The sequence below is a fragment of the Poecilia reticulata genome, chromosome 5, assembly GCF_904066995.2.
Source record: "Poecilia reticulata chromosome 5, P_reticulata-male-v2, whole genome shotgun sequence".
Lineage (NCBI taxonomy): Eukaryota > Metazoa > Chordata > Actinopteri > Cyprinodontiformes > Poeciliidae > Poecilia > Poecilia reticulata.
Genome location: NC_088834.1, coordinates 33,984,654 through 33,991,304, shown reverse-complemented (window position 1 = coordinate 33,991,304; position 6,651 = coordinate 33,984,654).

Here is a 6,651-nt window from a genome sequence, read left to right as displayed (position 1 = left end):
CTCAACACGGTGGTGGAATCTGTCCACAAGGTGGTAGTGTCGATCCTCAGGGTGAGCTCTGCACTTAACAGCTTAGCTAGCTGGGCTCCTGTTAAGGCTGCAGAAAGCTCCAACCGAGGTATGGACAGTTGTCGCCTGGGGGCTACTCGTGAGTAGGCTAGGAGGAAGGATAGGTGGATTTGACCCTGACTATCCTCAGTCGTGAGGTATGCAACTGACCCATAAACTTGCTCCATTGCATCACAGAAGATGTGTATTTGCCTGTTGGTGAGTGAAGCATCATCGACTGCAGGAGTGAAGTGTCTGGGGAAGGTGACTTGTGGCAGTAGGTTGAGTTCATCTTCCCATTGCTCCCACAGTTGCTGTAGATCTAGGGGAAGCAGTGGGTCATCCCAGTCCCGATGCTTCTCCCATAGTTGACGAACCAGCACCTTGGCACGGGTCGTGTAGGGCAGGATGTAACCCAGGGGATCATACTGGGAAGCAAGAACTTTGTAGATGTTCCTCATGGTCAAAGGTCCATAATTAAGGGGTCTGTGTTTGTAGCCTATGACATCTTTGTGAATGTTCCAACTGAGTCCAAGTGTGTTTTCAAAGGGATCTGACTTGTCCTGTGTCAGCCAGAGCTCTGCAGTGGGGGAACGGGCTTCACTCGGTAGGTGACTGATCACCTCCGTCGCTTTACTAGCCCACTGACGAAGGGTCGAACCCTACTCAAAGAAGCAATGCTCTTAATTTATCCACCAAGGCTCTTGCTTCCTCTGCAGATGGCAAACTTTGCAACCAGTTGTCGACGTAAAAACACTGCTCCACAGAAAACCACACATCCTCTCCATCTTGACTGTGGTCGGTGACGTGATGCTGGCTGGAAGGTATACTGTATGTAGCACAGCAGGGGCTACAAGTGTTGCCATTCGTAGATGTCTGGTGGTCTGTCTTTGACCTGGTCCCACCACAAGAACCTCAGGAGGGGTCTTTCTTCTGGTAGGAGGTGAACTTGGTGAAACATCCCCTTTATATCACTGCTTATGGCGATGGCATGTTCCCGGAACCATAGCAGCACTCCTAAAAGTGATGCTCCAATCTGAATAACAAACAGTAATGTCCACCCGAGCCTTTGTAACACTTATATTAGGCAAACTTAGGCAAAAAGTTCCTCAACTTTTTGCCTAAGTTGAGGAACGTTGGCAAAAAAGATGAACAGCTTCAGGGGGTGACACTTTCCAGTCCATTTACTACCAAATAAAGGCCACTAGTATTAGGATTCAGGTTAGTGTGAGTGCTCTTTCCTACAGAGGATCTTCGGGGGAGAGTTCTGACAGGCTGGCGTACCGGCAGCTGATTCCGAGTGATTGACTGGTGGACTTTTAAGAAGCAGTGGAGCAGTCACTCATCGCTCGATGGTCTCACTTGTTGGTCAGAGTCTAACCAAAAATTATGTTATGGATGTTTAAGAGACTTCAAGTAATATTTTGTCTTCCCTCAGAACCCGAGCTGTTGGAATCAAATCTGGACTTTGAGATCGTTTCCTGCCAAGACCGAACATCTCCGCCTGCCGCTCTCCTCCCCATCATTGGTCCTAGCCTTTTCCCTCCGCGCAAACACCATCCGAAATACAGTAAGCTTATCCCTCAAAACTAATCAAGATCTCTCAAACTCTGGTCCCTACTAATATCTCTCTTCTCTGAACAGAACTTGAGCTGACCTGCCTACCTGTTGTCTGGAGCACAATCAGATTGTATTTTTGGAAATACATTAAACTTTCACTGAACAGTATTCTCTGGTTTTATGTGTGAACTTGCATGTGGGTCAAGAAACTAAAATCCAGCATGACAACTAGAGCCAATAAAACCTTTAATGAAAGAAAAAGAATGACGGGGCCCCCAGCAAAACAGGGGGCCCTCCTCTCTTTTCAAAGGCAGGATTTTCCCCAGGACTAGATGGCTTTCCTAGCCAAGTTCAGACTCATTTGTTGAGGATAGGGTTAGTTAGTACAGTTTGTTCGTTTAAATAAAACGAACAAACTGGAGCTTAGATGAGCGTTAATTTCTTACCTGTGGATCCAAACACGCACACACACACTCGCAGAAGCAGGAAGAGAAGGAACGCAGCGCAGTGGCGCTTTACCTGTAATCACAATTCAATTTAGATTTTCTGGCCAAGATCAGCTGAAGTGCAGGGAGAGAGAGAGAGAACACCTACCACCAGAATATTAGCGCAACATGCACCAGCCAGCGATTTGTTGCTTTCCGCTGCCAGAGTCCACAGGACGCAAGCCACACAGTGGGAGAACAAAGACACATCCTGAATGAACGCCGCAACTCCTTATATACCACGCCCACCTTAACAACCGGAACTTCTCACCTGACAACCACCTGTGTGGAATTAGGTGTATTTCTATACCACTACAAGTGGTTTTCACATCTCTTATTCAGCTCAAAACAAACAGAACTTGAGAACAAAACACATTCAAACACATTTGCTGCTTCTAATGGGAAGTAAATTACCAGTAACCTCCATACTTTCTATTCTGTTTTTCACTTTTTCATTGCCTTGAACTGCAGCCTCACATCGCTCAGCCAAACCTACCACTGTCTCTCCTCAGTGAACACTGGGAGCAAAAGCTCCCCAACTGATGAAGTGGACACAACAATGTTTCTGTCAACCCTGTGCTTCTGAAAAGCTTTCATCAAGGCCTCCATCTTTAGAAATGCTTTGAGGAGAGATTTGTAGACAATACAGATAAAGAAGATGAATCTGCATTTTCAGAGGCATTCGCAGGACGTGGATCATTGAATGGTTTGTCTTAAGGATACAAACAAGAAAATAGCCATTTTCTTTTTAGAAACAAGATATTCTACACCTCTCATGTTACAAAGAGTGACAAAGACATGCAGGTAGCTGCTGGATGTCTGAGTTGCTGAGTTGCAGATGACGTAGCACTGATGTCACCCAATGCAGATGGAGGTCAGGAAGTGACCTGCAGTGTTTACTTCTGCTGATCCAGTTTCAAAATGCCTGAAGTTTGAGTCCTGTACGGTTGTTCAATATAGTAGATGTTATTTTTATTTTTCTGAAGGTGGTTGGTCACAAGGGAGTCACCATTTACCAAACACTTCATGACAGTTTCATGTTTATGACAGGTGTTATGTCATGTTTGTGTTAATGTTATGTCAGTCTTATGCCCACCTTTTCAAATAAAGTGTTACCAAAAATACTTATTTTTGGAGGATCTGTTTCTAACCACTATCAGGTCCAGAGGACCCAAACCGTTTCACACCACATTGGTAAACTGGTATGCAAATTGAACAACAAAACTAACAATATCTTCTAAACTCAAAGTGCTTTGGTGTATCTTGGAGCTGCACTGTGTGTATTCTCACTGTGTTGTTTGGTAATGCTTTTATTGACCATTAGCCTTCGTTTGCCTCCCAGGAGAGCACGAGGTACAGCTGAAGTTCAAGCTTTAAGTTTTTTACTGTTACTGATATCCCTGATTTAAAATTTATAGCCAGGCTTCATGCGTTCTTTTATCAACCTATTTTCTGCTTACTGATTTAAAACACAGCAAGCCGCACTAAATGTGACCAGAGCTCTGGTGTTAAGCTGCAATTCTGGCTTTTCTATTTTGACCTCACATGGAGGTCAAAAAATAAATCTGTGGCATGTTCTCACCAGCTACATTCCAATTTTATGTTGCTCCAACTGAAAGACCAATCAATACAGCTTGAGTGGCTGAAACAAAGGGGTTTGTGCTATTTAACTCTGTTATATACAAAGATAAATAACAATACACACTTTCTTTCCGGTTTACATTTTGTACATCTAAAAGAGACGTTTTCCGGCATGGAAAGACTCGAATTCCTCCCTTCTGTGTCGCAGCATATTCCTTACCCTCATCCAGCCCCAGCTCCTTCATTACATGATGCACACACAGAGTCCCAGCCAGAAAGAGCAGCACTGCATGTAAACAGCTGCTGTAATTGCATGTTTTGTAGTCTCCCATTCACTCTTTAACAACCTGCTGCAAAGAGCAGGCTTAAGCTCAACAAATTGAAGAACTTTTATTTATTTTATATATATATATATATATATATATATATATATATATATATATATATATATGTGGTGGAGGGGTTTGAGTGTCCCAATGATCCTAGGAGCTATGCTGTCTGGGGCTTTATGCCCCTGGTAGGGTCACCCAAGGCAGACAGGTCCTAGGTGAGGAACCAGACAAAGCGCAGCCCGAAGACCCCTTATGATGGACATAAACTTTGGATCTGGCATTCCCTTGCCCGGACGTGGGTCACCGGGGCCCCACTCTGGAGCCAGGCCTGGAGATGGGGCACGATGGCGAGCGCCTGGTGGCCGGGCTTTTACCCACGGAGCCCGGCCGGGCTCAGCCCGAAGAGGAGACGTGGGTCCCCCTTCCGATGGGCTCACCACCTGTCAGAGGGGCCAAAGGGGTCGGGTGCATTGTGCTATGGGCGGCAGCCGAGGGAGGGGACCCTGGCGGTCTGATCCTCAGCTGCAGAAGCTGGCTCTTGGGACGTGGAACGTCACCTCTCTGGTGGGGAAGGAACCGGAGCTAGTGTGCGAGGCTGAGAGGTTCTGGCTAGAAATAGTCGGCCTCACCAGAGCCAGAACATGGCTCTGGTTCTGGAAACAGTCTTCTTGAGAGGGGCTGGACGTACTTCCACTCTGGCGTTGCCCATGGTGAGAGGTGCTGGGCTGGAGTGGGCATACTTGCTGCCCCCCATCTGGGCGCCTGTACGTTGGGGTTCACCTCTGTGGATGAGAGGGTAGCCTCCCTCCGCCTACGGGTGGGGGGACGGGTTCTGACTGTTGTTTGTGCTTACGGGCCGAACAGCAGTTCAGATTACCCACCCTTCTTGGAGTCCTTAGAGGGGGTACTGGAGAGTGCCCCTCCTGGGGACTCCCTTGTTCTACTGGGGGACTTCAACGCTCACGTGGGCAATGACAGTGAGACCTGGAGAGGCGTGGTTGGGAGGAACGACCCCCCCAATCTGAACTCGAGTGGTGTTCTGTTGTTGGACTTCTGTGCTTGTCACAGATTGTCCATCACGAACACCATGTTCAGGCATAAGGGCGTCCATATGTGCACTTGGCACCAGGATGCTCTAGGCCGCAGTTCGATGATTGACTTTGTCATCGTCTCATGGGATTTGAGGCCGTATGTCTTGGACACTCGGGTGAAGAGAGGTGCGGAGCTGTCCACTGACCACTACCTGGTGGTGAGTTGGCTCCAGTGGTGGGGAAGGAAGCCGGTCAGACCTGGCAGGCCCAAACATGTAGTGAGGGTCTGCTGGGAACGTTTGGCGGAGTCCCCTGTGAGACAGAGCTTTAACTCCCATCTCCAGCAGAACTTCCAACACGTTCCGGGGGAGGTAGGGGACATTGAGTCTGAGTGGACCACGTTCCGTACCTCCATTGCCGAGGTGGCCTATCGGAGCTGGGGCCGCAAGGTTGTTGGTGCCTGTCGCTGCATCGAATCCGTTGGTGGATACCTTCGGTGAGGGATGCTGTCAAGCTGAAGAAGGAGTCCTATCGGGCCTTTTTGGCCTGTGGGACTCCAGAAGCAGATGATGGGTACCGGCGGGCGAAACGGCATGCGGCTCGGGTTGTCGCTGAGGCAAAAACTCGGGCGTGGGAGGAGTTTGGAGAGGCCATGGAGACAGACTTCCGTACGGCTTCGAGGCGATTCTGGTCCACCATCCGGCGTCTCAGGAGGGGGAAGCAGTGCAGCACCAACACTGTTTATAGTGGGGATGGTGTGCTGCTGACCTCAACTCGGGACGTTGTGGGCCGGTGGGTGAAATACTTCGAAGACCTCCTCAATCCCACCAACATGCCTTCTGTTGAGGAAGCTGAGGTTTTGAGGGGATCCGTTTTGGTGGTCTTAGGATCGCATCTCTGTTTTTTGCGGATGATGTGGTCCTGTTGGCTTCATCAGGTCGTGATCTGCAGCTCTCACTGGAGCGGTTCGCGGCCGAGTGTGAAGCGGCCGGGATGAGGCTCAGTGCCTCCAAATTCGAGGCCATGGTCTTGAGCTGGAAAAGGGTAGAGTGCCTTCTCCGGGTCAGGGGGGTCGTCCTGCCTCAAGTGGAGGAGTTTAAGTATCTGGGGCTCTTGTTCACGAATGAGGGAAGAAGGGAGCGGGAGGTCAACAGGCGGATTGGGGCAGCGTCTGCCGTGAAGCGGGCGCTGTACCGGTCCGTCGTGGTGAAGAGAGAGCTGAGTCAAAAAGCGAAGCTCTCGATTTACCGGTCGATCTACGTTCCCACCCTCATCTATGGTCATGAGCTTTGGGTCATGACCAAAAGAACGAGATCCCGGATACAAGTGGCCAAAATGGGTTTCCTCCGCAGGGTGGCTGGGCTCTCCCTTAGAGATAGGGTGAGAAGCTTGGTCATCTGGGAAGGACTCAGAGTAGAGCCGCTGCTCCTCCACGTCGAGAGGAGCCAGTTGAGGTGGCCCGGGCATCTGGTCAGGATGCCTCCTGGACGCCTCCCTGGTGAGGTGTTTCGGGCACGTCCCACCGGGAGGAGGCCTCGGGGAAGACCCAGGACACGCTGGAGGGACTATGTCTCTCGGCTGGCCTGGGAACGCCTTGGGATTCCCCCGGAGGAG